A 20,573-nucleotide genomic window follows, 5' to 3' on the forward strand; every position below is an offset into this window, starting at 1 on the left:
GTTGAATGTTGAGTGTTGAATGTTCAGTTCAACACTTTTATCAATAATTTGGAGGAATCAGTTGAGGGGACATCTGTACATTTGGTAGAAAACACAGAATTGGGGGATGGATTGGCTAAATCATTAGATGAAAGAAAGGATCCAAGGCAGAAATGCTTAGGATGGAATTCAACAAGGAGAAATGTCAAATTCTTCATCATATAAGAAAAACATAAGGCACAAATATAGGATAGGAAACATCTGGATTGACACTAAGATATATGAAAGGGAGCCACCATGAGTCATGTGTGATATAGCTACTCAAAAGACAAATGCTACCTTGGAATGTATTAACAGGAGCACTGAGTTCAGACCACAGGAGAGAATGTCTATTGTGGTCCGCCAGCAGCCTGTGGAGCTGGCAGTGGAGTCAGACAGTGAGGAGGCTGGGGAGGAACATGGGCCAGTTCTGGAGTCTGGGGAAGGCGGATGAGGGCTCTGCATCGGAGGCAGAGATGGGGCCAGGGCCATCTGGAAGTGATGCACAGATTCTGGAGCCTCCAGAGTTGGACAGCAGAGAGGCAGAGGAACAGGAGGCGCCTGTTCCTAATGCATGCATGTGCAGAGCTTCCAGAAGGCATGAACAGTTAAAACAAAAGGGACGATTTGGGAGTAAGGCCTGGAGATGATTGGTCCCTCCCATAAGGCTTAAAAAAGGAGCAAAGGCACGTGAACACTTTTCAGGAAAGCAACATTGTTAATTCTGTTCCCAGTCGGCATCTCTGTTTGATTCTGGATTCTGTGTGACTTTGCCAAGTAGGTCTTTGGCAGCGTGTCAAAGGAGATAAAGGTTGGTGATTATCCCGAAGGACTTCTCCCAAAGGACTTTTTGCAACTAATTGGGACTCAGCTGTGAATGAAAGTAATTCACAGCTGTTGCAATAAAAGAGGTTTTTGGGACTACTCGTGTGTTTTAATGATGCAGTAAGTCTAGGTCACAACAATGTCCTCCTCTATTCTGCCTTAATTGAACCCTACTTGAGTTGTCTAAAAAAGGGTATCAATATATTGGAGTAAGTTCAGAAAAGGTCCACCAAGATGTGGAAATAAGTCCTATGAGGAAGAGTTAAAAGAGCTGAAAACCTTTAGCCTCAGAAGAGAACATGTGAGGAGATCAGATATCTAAATATTTCCATATAGAGGAGGGATGGACTTGTCATTTACAGTATTATCCCAGAGAACAAGACCAGAACTAGTGGACTACATTTGCAGGGAAGTACTGGTAGATTCAAATTAGGTATTTGGACGAATCTATAAGAACTGTCCTCCAATGAAATGGCTTGCCTCACTAAGTGATTTGTTCCCCTTTACTGGCAGACTTGAAACAGAGGCTGGGTAGCCAGATTCTTCCCTGAGCAGAGGGATGAACTGGTGCACGGGTATCAAACACGCTGTGTCACGTTGCTGTCATGTGACGTTTCGCGATGTTTTTCCCATTCATGGAGCTGGGGTGAACATGGCCTGCGCGTGACACATCTGACCTGCAGGCCAACAGTTTGACACCCCTGAACCAATTGATCTGTGAGGAACATTGGGATAAGGAGGAAAGGAAGTGGTAGACTCCTTGCACGGCACTTTTAGGTACTCTAGTTTCTGTGTGTTTAACATAGAGTAGTTACTTATAGTACTGTTTGATAGTAATACCACCTCAAGACCTGATAATTTTATGCATTATGGATTCATGCTGAAAGAATACCAAGAACTTACTTATTTTATTTACTTATTTCTTATAATGGGGTTTTGAAGAGGAAAGAAATATAACTATAATAATTAGTGATAAATATTAATAATGAAAGCTGTCAATATTATATCAAGCTATGTACTATCCCTTTCTTTTCTTTCTTTTCTTTTCTTCTTTTGCCTTGAATCTTAAGGCTGATACTACATAAGTAGCGAGTGAATTCAAATACCATCACATTGCTTTTAGAAATGCTATGCATGACATATGTGTTTGCTTAGCATGAGAAACCCTGCCAGGAATGTTAAATAGGCTCTTGTGTTCACAGCACTCTAAGATGGAAGGAGATCAAAAACTGAAAATAGCTTCATCTTGTACAGTATTTGAAGAACTGTAATGTATTCTCTGACTCTTTTGAATCAAAATCAGAGCTAGCGGAGAAGGAACGGAAAACTGAAGGGTGCAGCTTTCATGATTTTGCTGTTCTGCTAAGGTCAGGCTAGGAGCAAAATAAAATATAGCTGCATGGAGTGGGCATATTTTTGCTGAAACAGGTCAGAAGGGTGAAATCCTCATTTCCTTTGTATTCTCTGTAAAGAGAAGCCAAAGCATATTTTTGCCTTTGTTTCTTTTCTCTTGGGAAATTTAGTATATTAAAAATATTATGTAGAATTCCTTCTTTCTAAAAAAAGCAAAAGCTGTTATACCTGGGTTAACTCAGGCGTCTGTACATTTGTTTTTGCCTGTTCTATTTAGATTTGAAGAGCAAAATAAGGTGACAATGCTTTGCAAACATTTAATTAATGGACATGGAAGGCTCTGTTCTCAGGTTTGGGTACAAATATAGAGTTTGGAGAATGGTGTCATCGTTTGTGATCCTGATAAACTAAAATTCATAGAAGCTTCAGCAAGTGGAAATATCTGACTATGCTTGGCTGAACTTAAAAACTAAGGAGGGTTGGTCCTGGTTAACACTTGGTCAGGGATCATGTGCAAGTTCTAGGGAGCTAGCATGAAATGAAAAGAAAAGAAAAAGCATGAAGGAAGCAATGATAAACAACATCTGTACATCCTACCAAAAGCACTATATGGATGCTATGACCAGGATTGAGCTTGACATAAGTTTCATCTTAACATGCCTCTGACTATAGTATGAAGATGCCCTGCTGTCTTTCAGGATATATCCTTAGGGCTTGGTTTTTATACACACACACACACACACACACACACACACACACACACCAGTGCACAGCAGAGGCAGCTCAAATTCATTAGTGGGAGCTGTGGTGGCGCAGTGGTTAGAATGCAGTATTGCAGGCTAATTCAGCTCACTGCCCGGAGTTTGATGCTCACTGGCTCAAGGTTGACTCAGCTTTCTGAGGTTGGTAAAATGAGGACCCAGATTGTTAGGGGCAATAATGATGACTCTGTAAACCGCTTAAGAGAGGGCTGTAAAGCACTGTGAAGAAGTAAATAAGTCCAAGTGCTATTGTTCTTGCTTGCCCCATTTTTAAAATAATGCTTTTCCTCTGGCCTGATGCAATTTTTGTCATAGACACAATTTTAGACCTTTGCCTCAACAATGTAATGGATGACACTGTCATGGACTGAGATTTTCCCAGCTCCCATTTGCCACTTTTGGCTGCTGTAGGTGCAGCCTCTCCTGATCAGTTGCCAAGCAGGGTCCTCTCTGGCCATTTTGGATTGGCGTGCAGGAGTGAGGGGTTTCTGACCTTGTAATGCCTGAGTAGCACTTTAGCACCGACTGGTAATGCATTATATGAACCTTCAATACACAGAGATTGACCGCTAGAGAACAATTTAAACCTGGAAAGAAGGATGGGTTCTGCCAGCTGGTTGCCAGCTGGTTCTCTCCCAAATGAGTACATTACATTCCAAAATTATTAATACAGGCTTTCTCTTGCTTCTCCTAAAATGGGAGTTCGCACTGTTATACCTTTTACAGATTTTTTTTTAACAGGATGGGAGGGGACACAGTGCCACTTTGCATCCTTGCCAGCCATTTTGCATATTCCATGGGCTATGTGTCACTGGCCATGATGTGAGAACGGAATCCCTTGGTTACGCATTGCTCCCTGTCCATCACAGGAAACCACGGAATAAGCAGAGACTTTCAGTGCATTACTGTTAATGAAAATAACTATTAAATTATAGTCAAACCCTGCCAGTCGGACAGATCAAGCATAGAGACCCATATCACTTCTTGCAATCTCTTCTCTTCCTTCCCACACTTGTGACCTATCTATCAGGCAAAGTTTGCTGCTCTTTTAGTAGAGCACTGTGTCCACATCAACAAAATTGCACAGTGGCACACAGCACTAGTTTCCTTGACAATGTATGACTTATCCCGGTTGAAAACTAGCTAATCCATACTTTCCATGTATCCACTTCACTAGTCCAAAGCCACCATATCACCTGTTAAGGAGAGATGAGTGAATCACACTGGCAGGGGACCACAGGTAAGGAAGGAAACAAAGGACTAATCATCTTCCTTAATTTTTTTCTACACTAACAATTTAAATACAGCAGAATTCCAGCTCCATCACTGAGGCACAAGACAAGGCATGGCTAACAAGGCAGTATAGTTTAGATTGGAATGTTTCTTTTCTGATTTAAGGACTACAGGCCATCTAGTAATATGACATCAGGAAGGATCTTTCTGAAAGATTTACTTTTTAAAGCTCATAACATCCTTCTGGAAAGCTGACCGGAGCTCTGGAAACTCCAATTTATAAACACCCAAAGGATCATATGTTGTCCACCATGGCAGTAAATAATAGACATATTATGTAAAATGGCTAATATGCATTTTTTTTTGCCATGTTTATTTCTCCAGAACAAATATTTGTGAGCAGAGACAATAACTGACTAATGTTCTCTTCTGCTTTTAAACCATATTTGCAGAGATTACCTCTAGTGATTCAGATTCTAGGTGGGCAATTCAGAATCCACAGATCTCCAGTTCCATTTTCATAGCTGCTAATGGACCTCAAATTGCACTGTAAAAACTCAAAAGCAAAAGGGTTCATTTACAGTGCTGTGATTGTTTGCTCTTTGGCCACTTAAAGTTCAAAATAGGCCCCCTTAAATGTTCACGAGGCTTAATATGTCTATAACGTGTAACCATCTGGAACAGTGTATTTCAAACTTGGCAATTTTAAGATGTGTGGACTTCATCTCCCATGCTGGCTCATGAATTCTGGGAGTTGAAGTCCATACTTCTTAAAGCTGCCAAGTTTGAAAAACATGATCTGGAGGGATGAGATGCTTCTGATCCTCTCCCCAGGAGATGAAAAGGATGAGAAGGCAAGAACTGGCCTTTTGATAGTCGTCCCTGCTTGGTGAATCATTTTCTGACCTTACCTCCCAGTTATTTTTTGGGAAAGAGATGACGAACAACCCCTTCTGCCAGGGTTTTGGAGAGTGGGCGGTTAGTTACAATGGCTACTATATTTAGCATCTGGAGACTGTTCCTCTTCCATAGTTTTATCTTGAAGTTTTATGTTTTTATTATTTGTGTTTATATTGGATTGCTCTGTGCCTCCTACAGTCAGTGATTAGGATAGACTACTATGCTTGTGAAATAAATAAATTCCTCCAAATGATGACAACAACTGAATAATCACTTTTGGCCCTAGTCTTTGATAGATGTCACTACATCACCAGGCATGCAGCTTGCATCCCTAAGTAGCTAGCTAGCTAAAGACATACATGCACACTGCATGTAACATTGCTTGGGGCTGGAGAAAAGGTCAATCCCATCAATAACTCACCCAGAATTAATAATTTTGGTTAATCCCTTGATTATTCTCATTGCAGACAAATGCAGTTTTTGAGTGCATATGATATGAGGTTAATGATCTGTACATGTAATATAATAATTCTGCACCAACTCAGAAAGCTCAAATTGCCTAAGGAGCTGCTGATACAGTTCCTACAGAGGAATAATTGAGTCTGTCATCTGCACCTCTATAACTGTCTGGCTTGGTTCTGCAACCCAACAAGACAGACACAGACTTCAGAGGATAATTAGAACTGCAGAAAAAACAATCGCTACCAACCTGCCTTCCATTAAGGACCTGTATACTGCAGAAGTCAAAAAGAGGGCTGTGAAAATATTTACAGACCGCTCGCATCCTGGACATAAACTGTTTCAACTCCTGCCCTCAAAACGATGCTATAGACCAATACACACCAGAACTAGACACAAGAACAATTTTTCCCCAAATGTCATCACCCTGCTAAACAAATAATTCCCTCAACACTGTCAAACTATTCACTAAGTCTACACTACTATTAGTTTTCTCATTGTTCCTATCACCCATCTCCTCCCACTTATGACTGTATGTCTCTAACTTTGTTGCTTGGATCCTTACGATTTATTTTGATATTGTTTCCAGATTGCTTATTTGTTCCCTATGACTATCATTAAGTGTTGTACCTTATGATTCTTTATGAACATATCTTTTCTTTTATGTACACTGAGAGCATATGCACCAAGACAAATTCCTTGTGTGTCCAATCACACTTGGCCAATAAAAAATTCTATTCTATTCTATTCTACAATAAAAAAAAAATATGGCACTAATAATGTCTCCAGTCTGGCATTATGATATTTCTTGTTACTCTTCAATAAACTGAAACAAAAGTATGGGAGGTTTCTGAATTGACATGTATGCTAATTTATAATTTTTTTCTAGGGGAGGAAGAAGAGAACGGAGCAAAAGAATCTGGGATTGGGTGTGCACAGATCCCAGAAGATTCTATTTCTGTGCTGCCTCTCATAGTCTGTGGCAAAGTTGTTGAGGATTCATGCTGAAAATAGAATGCTCTGTCTCCTCTGATAAGAGAGGTTTTCCATACAAGCCCATCATGCAGTTTGCAACCAAATAGTTGCATTCCACTGTACAATACCACAAAGTACAAACAATAATCTTATGGAGTAAGAGGATCATCATTCTTTTTCTGGTCTCACTTTGAAGTTGGAGGCCACCAATAGGAATGGTTGGTTTGTGGATTCATAGCTAAACCATGGCTTTCATGAAAAATATAATTTATTGAAGAGGCAGTAGTAATTGTTCCTTGGACACGTCCTTCCTTGTGGAATTTTGCAAATGTTTGATGTAATGCTATTATCTCCCTGATATTTGGAACATTCTTTGCAAAAGCTTCAGTTATTTAGAAACATTCTTACCACTAGCTCTTTCATATGGAGGATATAGAATAGTGATGGAAAAGTGTTATAAAGCAAGAGTTAAATTTGAGATCCCCAACAATGGAACTGTTTATAACAGGGGTCTCCAACCTTGGCAACTTTAAGATTTGGGGACTTCAACTCCCACAATTCTGGGAGTTGAAGTCCACAAGCCTTAAAGTTGCCAAGGTTGGAGACCCCTGGTTTATAACAGTCTGTTTACAGAAACTTTCTTTGATGCCCAACTTACTTATTATTGAATTTATTTATTAGATTTTTATCCCATTTTTATTACTTTATTTTTTAAAAATTTTTAAGGAACTCAAGGCAGAAAACATACATAATATTCCTTCCACTTTCTGTTCTCCCCATATCAACTACTCTATGAGGTGGGTTCAGCTGAGAGGCAATGACTGGACCAAAATCACCCAGCCAGATTTTATGCCTAGAGGCAGAACTCACAGTCTCCTAGCTTCTAGCTCAGCTTGGATTTTACTCTAATTTCTTTTAATAAAAATTGGAATTAATCATAATATGGAATGCAGATTACCTGTCTCAGATAAAAATAGAGGGCGATGGGTAGTAGAAAATAAAAGGGGGAAGATGGAAATGTAGATAATGTTCTCTGAAGTCACCATATTTACTGTGGTTTACCTTCTAGGAAATGTCTGTTTAATGACCAGTATGGCAACAATTTGATGAATGAGCAAGCTTACCCCAAGAGAAGCCACTTTTTGAGATTATACAGAGCAGAAATGGAGAACAATGGTGCCTTTATGACTTGGGGACTTCAACTCCCAGAATTCCTGAGCCTGCTGGCTCAGGAATTCTGGGAGTTGAAGTCCCCAAGTCCTAAAAGGGCCATCATTTCCCACCCGTGATCTAGAGTAAGCCCCCAAACTATAGACTTAAAAATTCAGAAATTTGCCTTCTGTATTATCATGTGGCTTTTCCAAAAAATGCAAGAGTGCATCAGAAAATACTGCTGTGTCAAAGAATAATAACTGAGATCCTCCTGTCAATCAGCAGCTAGGCCATTTGTGTGGAAATATTAACATGCTGAAGCAGGCATTCAATCAGGCCAGCCATTATCCTTGACAAGAGATATAATGTTGGGAAAATGTACAGTATGTAGAATTCATATTTTGTGTGTGTGTGTGTGTGTGTGTGTGTGTGTGTGTGTGTGTGCTATTATCTAATAGCCACACTGATGATCTGGTTTTGGGCTGTTCAGTAAATCCTCCTTCAGCCTATTATTAGGCAACAGTTAACATTTCAGCAAGTCCTGAAGTGTTTGAAATAGTTGGAGGATTTGTGCAATGACAGAAATAGATAAGATGTTTGAGGAAAACAGCTTAGCTCTGTTTGGGAAAATTTCCATAGGATTTACGAACCACTGATGTAATACAATGGGTGATTTTATTAATGTTCTCATAACATCTAAAGCAAAACTAGAAGCCTATTGCTATGGCAGCCTCGTCTTGACCTCCCCTTTACAGATCAAGGTAAATCCCTCTTGAATGGTGATCTGGACCATGCCAAGTTAAAACAGTGTAGTAGATAGGAGCAAAAGCCTCAGAACTGAAATATTTAGACAGTATCATCACACTCTGCATAATCAAGCTGCCATGTGTCATAGTCTTTAGGAATGCCTGTCAAAGACTGTGCAAAAGAGGGAAAGTAACACTATAATTGAATTTCAGTAGGCCAGAGCAAATCATATGTCAGGATATATCTCTTAAAAGAGAGTCAGTCTTATTCTCCCACTCAAGTTCCAAAGGAACGCTTCATTCATCTATCTATATCAATACTATATGTCCCATTCTTGAGATCCTAAATATTATTACTCTAGAAACCTCAATATGTGACACTACTGTGCATTCTTTTTTATTTAATGGTATTATATCATAACAATACCAAGAGTGTGGAAGTAAACATAGGATGTCCCTCTAGGAATCAGAGAAGTTGCAACACTAGTTGTGCAGTGAGTATTTTGAACAGCAAGATTTGGGGATATGCCTATCCACCCTATCTCTTTGCACTCAATTAGCATTTTAAAGTGTTTCACTAGGTATGGGCTTAGAGTAATACTTGTTATGCAGAGTTTATGCAATACCGCAACTTTTCTCAATCTGGTATCCGCCAGATGTGTTGTGATGGTAATTCACAGAAATTCCAGGCAGCATACTATTTGCAAATTCTGGGAATTGTTTTCCCAATGCATCTGGAAGGCTCCAGATTGAGGAAGACTGAAAAAACAATTTCATGTAAATTCTGTGTAGAAATTATAATTAAAATATGTATATTGGGATGAGTCTAGTAACTCTGTACCTGACCCTTATGCAATATGTTAATTGAGTTTACTAAAGCATCTGTTTAGGATTATTGGTAGCATCTTGCTCAATTTAAATAGAAATTTGTATCTCCTGCAATGGTGTTTATACTTGACTGCATGGAAGTTGGGTCTACCACCTAGGGGAAAAGTATCTATAGAGATTCTTAGTCATCCAGGTCATGGTTGTTCCAAAGTTGCTTTTACAAGAGGCAACTAAAGGAAGTTCTTAAGAAAGTCCAGTTGCCTCTTGAAAAAGCACCTTTGGGACCTAGGGGAAGAAATTATTCATATTTGTCCCTTCATACCGTTTATCTTTTTGATGAAGAAAGGACATTTCTCCCAAGCTTGTGCCATCAGTTTTAATATCATGATTATGGATTTGGTCATCTATTGGGACATTCAGTACTCCAGGCTTGAATAAACTGCAGTTGAGATCCCTTTTGAGCTCACTGGAATTATATGTTACATAAGTGAAATCATGATTTCCTCCTTTTTTTGAAAGAACGCTGCCATAGATATTTGAATTTCAATAAGATAGAGCAAATCATATGTCAGGATATATCCCTTAAAAGAAATCCAGTCTTGTTTTTCCACCCAAATTCCAAGAGGACTCCAAATGTTGACAGATGCTTCATTAATCTAATTATATCTCCATATAGAAAAGAGCTATCACAATTATAAAAAATAATCTATAGTTTATTTCCTTTTTCTTCCAGACTGAAAGTGGAAGAATGGTATATATTGGACAGACCTTATCAGAAAAATCAGTATTTTATATTTCATTACACAAAAGTTGTAGTTGATGTAGAAGGTCAGAGACTCAGTGACATATAGAAGTACATCTAAGTCTAGATCTTTCAAGTGAAATGAGAAACGTGTCTAATGAACAACGAATCAACTGAAAAGCAAAAGATTTGGCACTTTACCTCCTGCCATGATAGGGCCTTCAAAATGCAATTCAATTTCCTAGAAAGGAAAAGAAAATCATTCTCATAAAGGTAAATATGTTCACAACTATTATGCTAGAAAGAAATAATAACCCCACTTTCAAATTTTGATAGGTGTCTACTGAATAGACTATTCCTTACTCTTCCTACGGAAACAATACTTCTATTCATCTGAATTATGTCTGCTATTTGTATGACCAAAGAGTTCCTTTAGAGGAGTGTTTTTCAAACTTGAAAACTAAGGCATGTACAGTACAACTCCTAGAAATCTTCAGCCAGCCATACTGACGAGGGGATTCTGGGAACTGAAGTTCGTCTAGCTTTAAATCCTCAAGTTTGAGAAACACTGATTTGGAGTAAAGGCAAGCAGACTTGTACATTTCTTTTTCCTTCTTTGGGAAGGGATTGTTCCTGGTTAGGTTGGCCATGGAGTGTCAGTGATATCTGGAAACAGGAACAGCATTGTTTATTCCCTTTTTGAAAAAAATGGAAATTTTCAGTACTTTTTTTAAAAATAAAAATATTTGTGTTAAACATACCGGAGGCATGTTGAACTTCTTTTACAACTTTTTTTTTTTAATGTGGAAAAACACACCACTGTAATTTGGCAGTTTGCCATTTATTCTTGGCAGTGCCTCAGCTTAAGTCCCACGTGACTTACAGGGTGTTTCAACACTTTTGCTTCAGGGTAATATGGAGCAGCTCTTCTAAAGCTCAAGTACAATTGTCAGAAATTTTTATTCCAGTCAGATATCTGCTCTAGACAAAGAAATATTATATAAAATCATCACTGTAGCTGCATCAATTTTGATGCTATTTTTGTCCACTTTATGCCGTTGGATTGCTCTTGCTCTTGCGTAAGCAAAGTAATGAACCTGCTCCTAAATGTGATAATGAAGACATGCTTAATCTACTTGATATATCACCAAGTAGAGTATGAGATCTTTTTAAATAAAAAAGGCAAAACTGTTTTTCCCCTTACCTCTTTCTCTTGCTGTTTTTGGAACACGGCAAAGCAACTCTCAATATGTTTCAGCCAATAGCCCTGTTCAGCATCTCTGTAGGTTTAGTAAACAGCTGTGGCAAAATAAGGACAAACACACTCATTTTGTGGCCTTTTAGACCCACTGCCATCATCTACCTATCCTGAGAGATAGCAGATACAGAGAGAGCCTTACAATATTGGTGTGGTTTCATACTGTGATTTTTTTAGAGTTCTAAATAATCAGGAAGCAATAAGTCTTCCATTAAAATAAATACAGCCAGGATGAGAATATGCCGTCAGTCACAGTAACATATTGGTCTCTCCAAAGTGGCAAAGCTCTCTCCATAAATGCACTTTGTTCTTTTGTACTTTTTAGCCCACTCTTTAGCCAAAACAGGCTCCCAAAGCAGCTCAACAACATAGAATAGAAGGCAGTCCCCGTCCTCAGGCTTATAATCTTCAAAAAGATGTGACACAGAGGTTAAAGAAGGAAGGGAAAAAAGGAAAATCTAAGTGATAATTATTACACTTTGGTGGTTTATAATGAGAACTATGTAGTGGCACCATCTAGCTAACCTTGGCTGACTTTGAAAAAAGCTAAGCAGGATCAGACCTATAAAAGAGAATATTTGTAGCTCAGGGTTGAATGAGGGGTCCTTGGTGCTCTCTGCGCTTGCTTGTTTTTTTGCAGATGTTTCTTTACCCTAATTAGGTAACATCATGCTAATAAATCTTATTCCTTACTAGCACTGATGATGTTACCTAGTTAGGGTAATGAAAGGTCTGCAAGAAAACAAGCAAGCTCAGAGAGCACTAAGGACCCCTCAGGATCAGACCTGTTTAATACTTAAGACGGGCAAGAACCAGGTAATCTTAGAGCTGTGGGTCAAATGGGAAGTTGAAGAAAAGGAAGGAGTGGCAGCTCTTTTAATAATGTTTCCCAAAACCTACATGGGCAAGTCGATGGTGTCAGCAGGGCCTTGAGTGAATCTTTCCTTAGCACAGTGTCGTAGCTTGAGGGAATGCTTGTTGGTTGGTTGCTAGTTGTGTGGACTTCCCCTCAGCAGCTGGTGGCTCAGCAGAAGGGATACTTCTCTTTGCTTCCTCTGCTGTGCTACCCCAGGTTGTTGGAATGGCTGCGGGAGAGGATCAGAAGCAGCTGATCTCTCAGCAGAAGTGCTAGAATAGCTCCACAATATAATCATGGAGGCGATGAACCAACTTTGGGTCATGGACGTCTCCGTGGTTGCTGGTTATCGAATGCAGGAGACCTGGGACATCAAAGTCTCCAAATATGGACAGCCTGATCATGTCACTGCCATCCACCATTGGGCCGCTGTTTCCTCCTCTGTTTCGGTGCACCACTTCCCCATCATCATTTCAAACTGGGGACTGTTTTTCGAACCATCAGGCTACAGACTTTGGGCTTGAGCCGAAGAGGCATTATGGACTTGTCACTCCTTACCATCACTGGCTCACTCAAAGGTTAGGACGTTTACATGGGTGGAACAGGGAAAGGTCGCTACTGGACCTTGGTCAAAATGTGATTAATGACCCGCCACTTAGCGGCAACTCCACTAGTGCAACCATCTATTAGCGACTTATCGCTCTTAGGGGGGCTCCCCCCCTAATAATTTATGTAACCTAATCCTTGTTTAGCAACCACAGTTGGGAGTGACAGCCTGGTTGTTCAGCAAAGTAGTTGTTAAGTAACATCACACCTGTGTTTATTACCTTACTTCATCTTTCCTCTGCTTTATAGACCTGTGCAGGTCATAAATGTGAAGATTGGTCACAAAGTTACTTTTATCTCCCAGTCATAACTCAAAACAGTTTCTTATTTGTTTATCAAATTTGGATTCCATCTTTCTCACTATCCAACTGACTCTGGGCAATTAGTTGCTACATGGGGCAGTTGCTAAATCAGAACAATGTGTAGGGTAGTCATTTTTTCTCTCTCTGCTTTGCAACTTGATTCCATACACTTGGTTATCTCCTTCACCATCATCTCAGGTTATTCTCTTATATTTAAAAATGAACCTGCATATGGGAGGGTGGCATTCTGGTGTCAAACTTTTCTCCCAAACCAAGTCTTTTGTCTGCTGCACATATATAATGGAGAAGGCAGGCATACTGCCACAATTTCCTTCTCCATTTCACACATTCATCATTCAAAACAACATCTGTAAATGACAGGTTTATTTTATTATTTTATTTTACTTTATTATTTTATTGCAAACATATACACCTAAAAGTATACATCATGAAAACATGCTGCACTAATTGCTATAGAGGCCAGTTCCAAGCAAGTATACTTAGAATTATAGCCTAAAGGATGTCAGCTGGGTTTCCTGTTTAATTTTTGTTAGATTGTTTGGTTTGGTCCCTGTTGGGTAATGAATCTATAGAGTGAGCAGGTAATGGCTCCTTTATAACCCCAGTAACTAATCTCTGTATTCTCATTAGTGGGCTTTGGCAGAATTTCTTTTCTGCAAATAAGGGAAGAAATTCAGAAAAGATTTGACTGCTGATAAACAGTTTGTCATAGAGACTTCGGTACACTGTGTACTAAGAACAGCACAAAGGGGAAAAACAGTCTAGACTAATTTGATCATACAGGCTTCTCAGCATTTCTTTTAAGCTTCCTTGTCAGAGATGTAAGCATTGCAAAAGAGGATGGGTGTTTAGATTGCCGTCTTGGGGGTGTGAACTTTAAAGTATGTTTTCAGTGAGCAATAGTAAATCTTCTTAGGGAATCTACTGTAGCAGCAAGCTGACTTCTTTTGTCTCTAAGGGATCAATGCAAATTGCTTTTTATTTTTGCTTAAGAGTGAGTAATCCTGCAATTGGTCTTTGGCTTCACTCCCTCACAACTTCAGGATCTCAGGGACCATATTCTTATCTCTGGCTTGCAGTACATGTTGCTCTTGATGCTGTATAAGCTCTTCCAGGTACACGGTGCGGTGTTCAGTTCATTCAGGATGACAGCTTAACCCATAAAGGACAATTTGGTCTTGAGAAAAGCAGGATAAACAAGAAGCTGAAAGGGGGGAAAGGACAGCAGCATTCCAACCGTATGAACTGATGTCTCACATCTCTAAAACGTCCTTGCTAAAAGATTCAAGATTGGGGCGTCCACAGAGTATAGTAAAGAAAGTGAAGGTGGTGGCCACAATGGTGTGGCCATTTTTATATGTGTGACCCACATAAGGAAATATGTGCAGCCTTGATTATGCCATCATGGCCACCATCTTGTTTTTTGTTTTATTTTTTAACCATACCCTGTGGATACCCCTGTGTAGAACACTTCCTTGGTTGTCTCAAGGATCAACTTCCTTCAGAGAGCTCTTTAAGCTCTTCTCATATTTTTTTTTTATTTGATTTATATGCCGCCCTTCTCCGGAGACTCAGGGCGGCTTACAATGCGTTAAGCAATAGCCTTCATACTTTTGTATATTTATACAAAGTCAGTTTATTGCCCCCACAAACTGGGTCCTCATTTAACCTACCTTAGAAAGGATGGAAGGCTGAGTCAACCTTGAGCCTGGTAAGATTCGAACCTGCAGAAATTGCAGGCAGCTGTGTTAATAACAGGGTGCATTAAACCACTGTACTACCAAGGCTCCTATGTAGCTTCAATGGAGTTTTATGGACCTTCTGTGCTCCTTTCCCAGGGAGCAGATTAACATGACTAAATGGCCAGTAGGAGCAAAATATTTACATATAGGACAGTTATGAAGGATGGAAGAAAAAAGAGTGAGAGCTCACTTGTGGTCTATGGTCTTAATAATTGAAGGTGCAGGCCCTTATTCACTGCAATAGACTTAAAGACACCAATAAGCTCAAGAATCCCTTTGAAGCAGTGGAGGGTTGCCCCCCCCGTTTGCACCAGTTCTATAGAACCAGTAGTAAAACCAGCGGGAGGCTCCAACCCTGACATCATCAAAATGCTTCTGTGCATGCACAGAAGAGAGCGCGTGCGTGGTCCCGCTCCAAACTGGTAGTAAAGGTAAGTAGAACCCACCCTTGCTTTGAAGGTTAATTTTTCTAGAGTCAAGAACATAAGTGAGACCTCCTGGTTTATATGGTATATCAGAATCCTGCTATAATTGTGGGTTTTTTTTCCTTTTAAAACTGAAAGGAGAAATTATGACACACGATATGCATATGTTTAAAGTTAATAAGAGTCAATGAAATGAATTGTAGTTTTTAACCTGACCTCAACCATTATATTTTGGACTGTAACCCCAAGCACTCCACTCAAAATGAAATGCTGTCTTGGCCTAAAAACATTCGCATTGTGAGGCTTAGAATAGCAACAGCAGCATTTTTTACATTTAAAAATAGGAACGCAGGGAATCCAAATCAGTGGCTCTTACAAATTTTTTCTGGCCAGTAGGATATTTTATATCTTATTTTCTCAACCTCTGAAACGTAACATGGAGTGTATCTGGTGGTGACCCAACAAAAATTGCCAAGATGCTTTATGCATCTATTTTCTACCTATTGTGTATGTGTGTGTGCATGTGTGTGTGCCTTTAAACCAATGTTGATTCCTGGTGACTGCCTGAACAAGTGCCCACAGTTTTCTTGGCAGTGTTTTGCCCCATTGTCTGTTCCTAAGGCTGAGACAGACTGATTCGCTCAAGGGCATCCATTTGGCTTCTTACCTAAGGCAGGACTAGAACTCACAGTCTCTGTCCAAAATTGATGGATAGACAACTATAAATTACCACATACAATCTGTGAATGCTCAGTGAAGCCAACTGTGAGACAGGTACAGATTCATGAGCAAAATTATTTTATATTTTTTGGGATTTATGAGATAATTTATAAAATAATCTTGTAGCTTGGCAAAGTGTATAGTCAGCTTTAGGCTTCTGATATTAAGTATTAGGGACGTATTAAGTATTGCAGGGAGGCAATCTGATCTTTATATCTATCTTTGTTTCTAAATAAGCTGCGTTAAAAATAAAAAGATAAGTAATATTAACTAATTTATACACAGAACCTAAAATCTAATTCCATAAATTTGTACCCAAATGTATTATTTGTCATCCCACCTTCTACCATGGAGGTAAACAAGAGTTTCCCAAAGGTAGCAGTTTTTTCTTCTTTTCATGATCCTGTATGAAGTCGCTTAATTTAGGGTAGAGTTGGGGAGACTGAATGGAACTGAGCAATTGATGACCAGATGCCCTTCCTGACACCTACATGGAGTTTGCAGCAGATTTTTTTGTATGTGTGCTCTAAGAAAGAAACATCTGCCAGTACCTAGGATTGAACTCTCAACCTTCTAACTGGAAGGCAAGTGTCTTCACCACGCCACTGTAACTAAGATAAAACATTTGGGTCCAACACTGATTGGGACAAAATATCATTCTACATAAATAAATAATAAACCATTAAAGTGAAATCCCCTAATAGGAGTGTAGTGAAAGTTACAACTGAAATTAGAAAAAAAAACTGCTCATTATATCACAAACTGACAAACAGAATTTGTTGTGGATTATAATACAATTTGTTTGGGTGTGATTTAATAGATTGCACAAATTCAGCCAGCTTTGTTTATTAATTAGGATTAATGACTTAATATACTGCAAATCCAGCCAATCATGATTTGTTCAATAAGCCATGGTGAAGCAAACCCCATCTTAGTGCAGTATGTGAACCCAAATACAAAATAAAATGTAAAACCACCATGTAGCTTTTACAAAATCTCATTATCAGGCCACAGTTCCAGATAAAGGGCTGGCACTGAAGATGCTGGGAGCCCTTCAGCATCAAACGCTTGATACAATGCCAACAACAACAGCCCTGTGCCAGAAGGCAGGCATTGTACCAGTGCTTTTTGTTAGATTGGCGCAGGGAAAAGAATACGCGAGCAGCGAGTGGTCTGTTCAGCACTTTATTAAGATGGGAACAGAACTGCCGGCTGTGCTGCCGGGCTCGCCTTATAAAGGGAGTCGGCAGGCAAGCCGGCCAATGACAGATCTTCAAATCTCCCATTGGTGGACTAGCCAATCCGGCGGGGATGCCCATATAAGGACATAACACTTTTAAAAAGAGAGGTGGAGAGAGGGAGAGGGAGGGAGGGAGGGAGAGAGAGGGGGGAGAGAGGGAGACAGAGTGGGGGGTAAGAGAGAGAGAGGGAGAGAGAGAGAGAGAACTTGAGTTAAAGCCCATGCTGGAGGGAAGCTGGCTGAATTTTAGGGATTTTCAGGTAGAACTTTGCTGCCCTGGCATCTCTTTCACTGCTAATGCATGAAGCCTGTTGATTTGCATGTAAAATAATAGCCAGGTTTAAATGTATTTGTGTGCTAGTCTCAATTTACATGGATGGTACATAGGCATGAATCAAGACAGGAATCTGTAATTTTGAAAATATCTGAAAGGACAATAAAACTCAAAGGGAATACATTTATTTGAACCTACAAAGGCCATAGAGAATGATAATCTGGCATGTGATTTACACCACGACAAGTGCAATTATATTTTTGGAATATCACTGACTACCATATGTTTCAAAGGGTCACCATAAACACTTAGGTAGTGTAAATCACTTTCCAAATACTGGGAAAGTGAATGTGTGCCTATTGCCGTTCTGTCTTCAGCCTTCAGCAACTAATCTTTACAGAACTTGGGTTGAGGAACCATCCCATCTCTAAGATCTATAATAGATTTGTGAATTATTAAAAGAAAGAATTATTAAAGTTATACAATTAATGTGCAGTACATTGAATTATTTTTATGGCTACCAAGGATTACTGAGGAACAGAGACAGATGATGAACAGAACTATAACAATAAAATTTCTAAAAGTTATAAACAAGAGATTAAACCAGGAAAGGTGGCTGGACTAGATGGATTATCAGGTTCTTATTATAATTGTTCAGAAAGAATTTTTGAACCCTTACAAAACACAAGAAACTCTATCCTACAGGGGAAAGATGCCAGAGAGTTGGAAAGCATTAACATCTAATGAAAGACAAAATTTTACTTTAAACCAATATTATTATTGAATAATGACTACGAATTGTTCACAACCATTCTAACTGATAGAATGGCAAGAATTTTGCAAGAATTTATTCATGAAGATCCATACAGGTTTTATCAAAAAGATAAAATACAATTTTAGATATGTTTTGGAATGTTTGGGGCAACATAATGAAAAACAAGCCGCACTGATTTTATTAGGTGCAGAGAAGGCCTCTGACAATTTGAACTGAGCTTTCTTGTGCAGTGTGTTGGAAGATATGCATTTTGAAGAGAACTTTATGAAATGGATAATATTGATTTACACTTCACAGAAAGCACAAATAAGTGTTAATGGAGTTCTAACAAAACCCTGTGTGATATAAAAAGGAACAAGATACTCTGTCCTCTCTTGTTTACTTTGGTTCTTGAAATACTGAATAGACATATACAGTAAGATAAGATGAGAGAAGATTTTTGGGAGTAAAAAGTAAAATAGAAACTTATAAGTTAAAGGTTTTTGCAAATGACTTGGTGCTGGCTTTGGAAGATCCTTTAAAGCTGGGATCCCCAACATTTGGGCTACAGATTAGTACCAGTCTGTGGGCCATCAGGAACTGGGCCTTGCAAGCGAGCGAAGCCCTATCCACGCATGCATGGGATCCAGGCAGCATGCAAATCCAAGCCTCCCCCAATCTGCTGAAAAACCACCCATGATGAAACCAGTCCCTGGTGCCCAAAAGATTGGGTGCTGCTGTTTTAAAGGGAATTGAAATATTAATGATGAAATAAAAAGAATTATTCATTAGTAAGTTTCAAGATTAATAAACAAGATGAAAATGTTAACAAAAATATGAATATAGAAGATCAAACATAATTGATGAATAAGATGGGTTTTAAGATTGAGAATATGGTAAAATATCTAGGTATCATTATGACAAATATGAACTTTATGTTATTTCAAAATAACTACATTACGACATGGAATGAAATTTAAAAAGAAACATTAAAATGGGAGAAACCATAATTGTCATTGCTAGGGAAAATTTGTGTGATAAAAATGAATGGCTTGCCTAGAATAATGTTTTTATTTCAGACAATACCTGTTTTGAGAATTGATGCACTATTTAAACAGTGACAGAAGAATATGTCTAAAGATGTGTGCCATGGGAAAAATTTTGAATTAAATATAAGGGATTACAAGATGCAAAAGAAAGAGGATTTAGCTGATTTAAAAAAAAATCTATTTTTTTTTACTTTTTAAACTTCTTTGCACTTTTACCTTTTCTTTCTTGCTTGCTTTCTCTTATTTTATATTAATTTGTATTAGTTTTTATCTTCTATTAAAATATTTAATAAAATTATATATTAAAAAAGAATTATTTTTATGATGTGAACAAGAGTATAAATTTTCAAGCTTAGTGCCAAAATCTCCATTGGATTGTTATTTGTAAATACTAAAAAAGAAGAAAAATGAAAAAAAATTGAGTAAAGCAAAAGAAGAAAACTACTAAAAATAATATAGATAAATATTTGGTTTCTGACCTCTCTTCTTTAAACTCCAATTGGTTTAGTGTTTATAAACATAAACTTTAGAAATTGTACTCTAAATATTTGTATTTGCCTTGCTTCATGAATCCAAAAGCCATTCTAATGTCAATTTAGTTAAACTTTAATTTGTATACATACTGTTAGTTTTGCCATTGCTGCCTATTCTCTACGTTTCCGGATCATATATTGTTGATATTGTATCTTTTTTCCAATATTGTGCAAAGTTTGACTTTGTAGCTGTATGTATCTGAGTAAGTTGTGGTACTTTTTATTGATAGGTTCTGAAATTATACCTAGTAAAAAGAATTGTGGTTTCATTTCAAATTGATTTCTAAAATTCTCTGAATGGCATTGTGCATGTGTTTCCAACACTTCAGTCAACAACTCTGGAAATTGTAGTCACAGGAAATATTGTTTCTTGGCAATGTTCTAATCCTTTCCCTTCAGTCTGCTGTTGCATGGAAGCAAAATATCTGCTGCAGTAGCCACTCATTTTGTTCAAAACTATTTTCAAGTCTTTCCTTCAAACCATTGTTGCCCCAATGGGGTCCATGGGGTTGCCCCATCGCAACCCCATGGACAATGTTCCTCCAGGCCAGGGGTGGGTTCTAAAATTTTTACTACCAGTTCTGTGGGCGTGGTTTATTTTGTGGGCATGGCTTAATTGTCATGTGACAATTATTTAGGATTTAGCAGAGATATTGGTCTACCAGGCTTTTAACTGCTTGCAGAGCTGTACCAATCTACCCATTTATTTTTGCAGGCACTGGTCTACCCATTTATTTTTGCAGGCACCGGTCTACTCATTTGTTTTCTTTTAACACTGATCAGCTGTAGGGCGGCCCTTTG

General features: G+C 38.6%; 1 long non-coding RNA gene across 1 annotated transcript in view; it reads right to left on the reverse strand.

Annotated features, from left to right (window-relative positions):
- LOC148115119 (uncharacterized) overlaps positions 1–20,573 on the reverse strand; it is a 93,695-nt gene that overhangs the window by 39,441 nt on the left and 33,681 nt on the right. The window contains exons 2-3 of the long non-coding RNA XR_015732205.1: positions 11,197–11,291; positions 10,194–10,233 (exon numbers count right to left, since the gene is read on the reverse strand). This is a non-coding gene — a long non-coding RNA (uncharacterized LOC148115119). The remainder of the gene's footprint in view (positions 1–10,193; positions 10,234–11,196; positions 11,292–20,573) is intronic.

This window comes from Pantherophis guttatus, chromosome 2 (assembly GCF_059756535.1).
Source record: "Pantherophis guttatus breed Tessera chromosome 2, ASM5975653v1, whole genome shotgun sequence".
NCBI classification, from domain to species: domain Eukaryota; kingdom Metazoa; phylum Chordata; class Lepidosauria; order Squamata; family Colubridae; genus Pantherophis; species Pantherophis guttatus.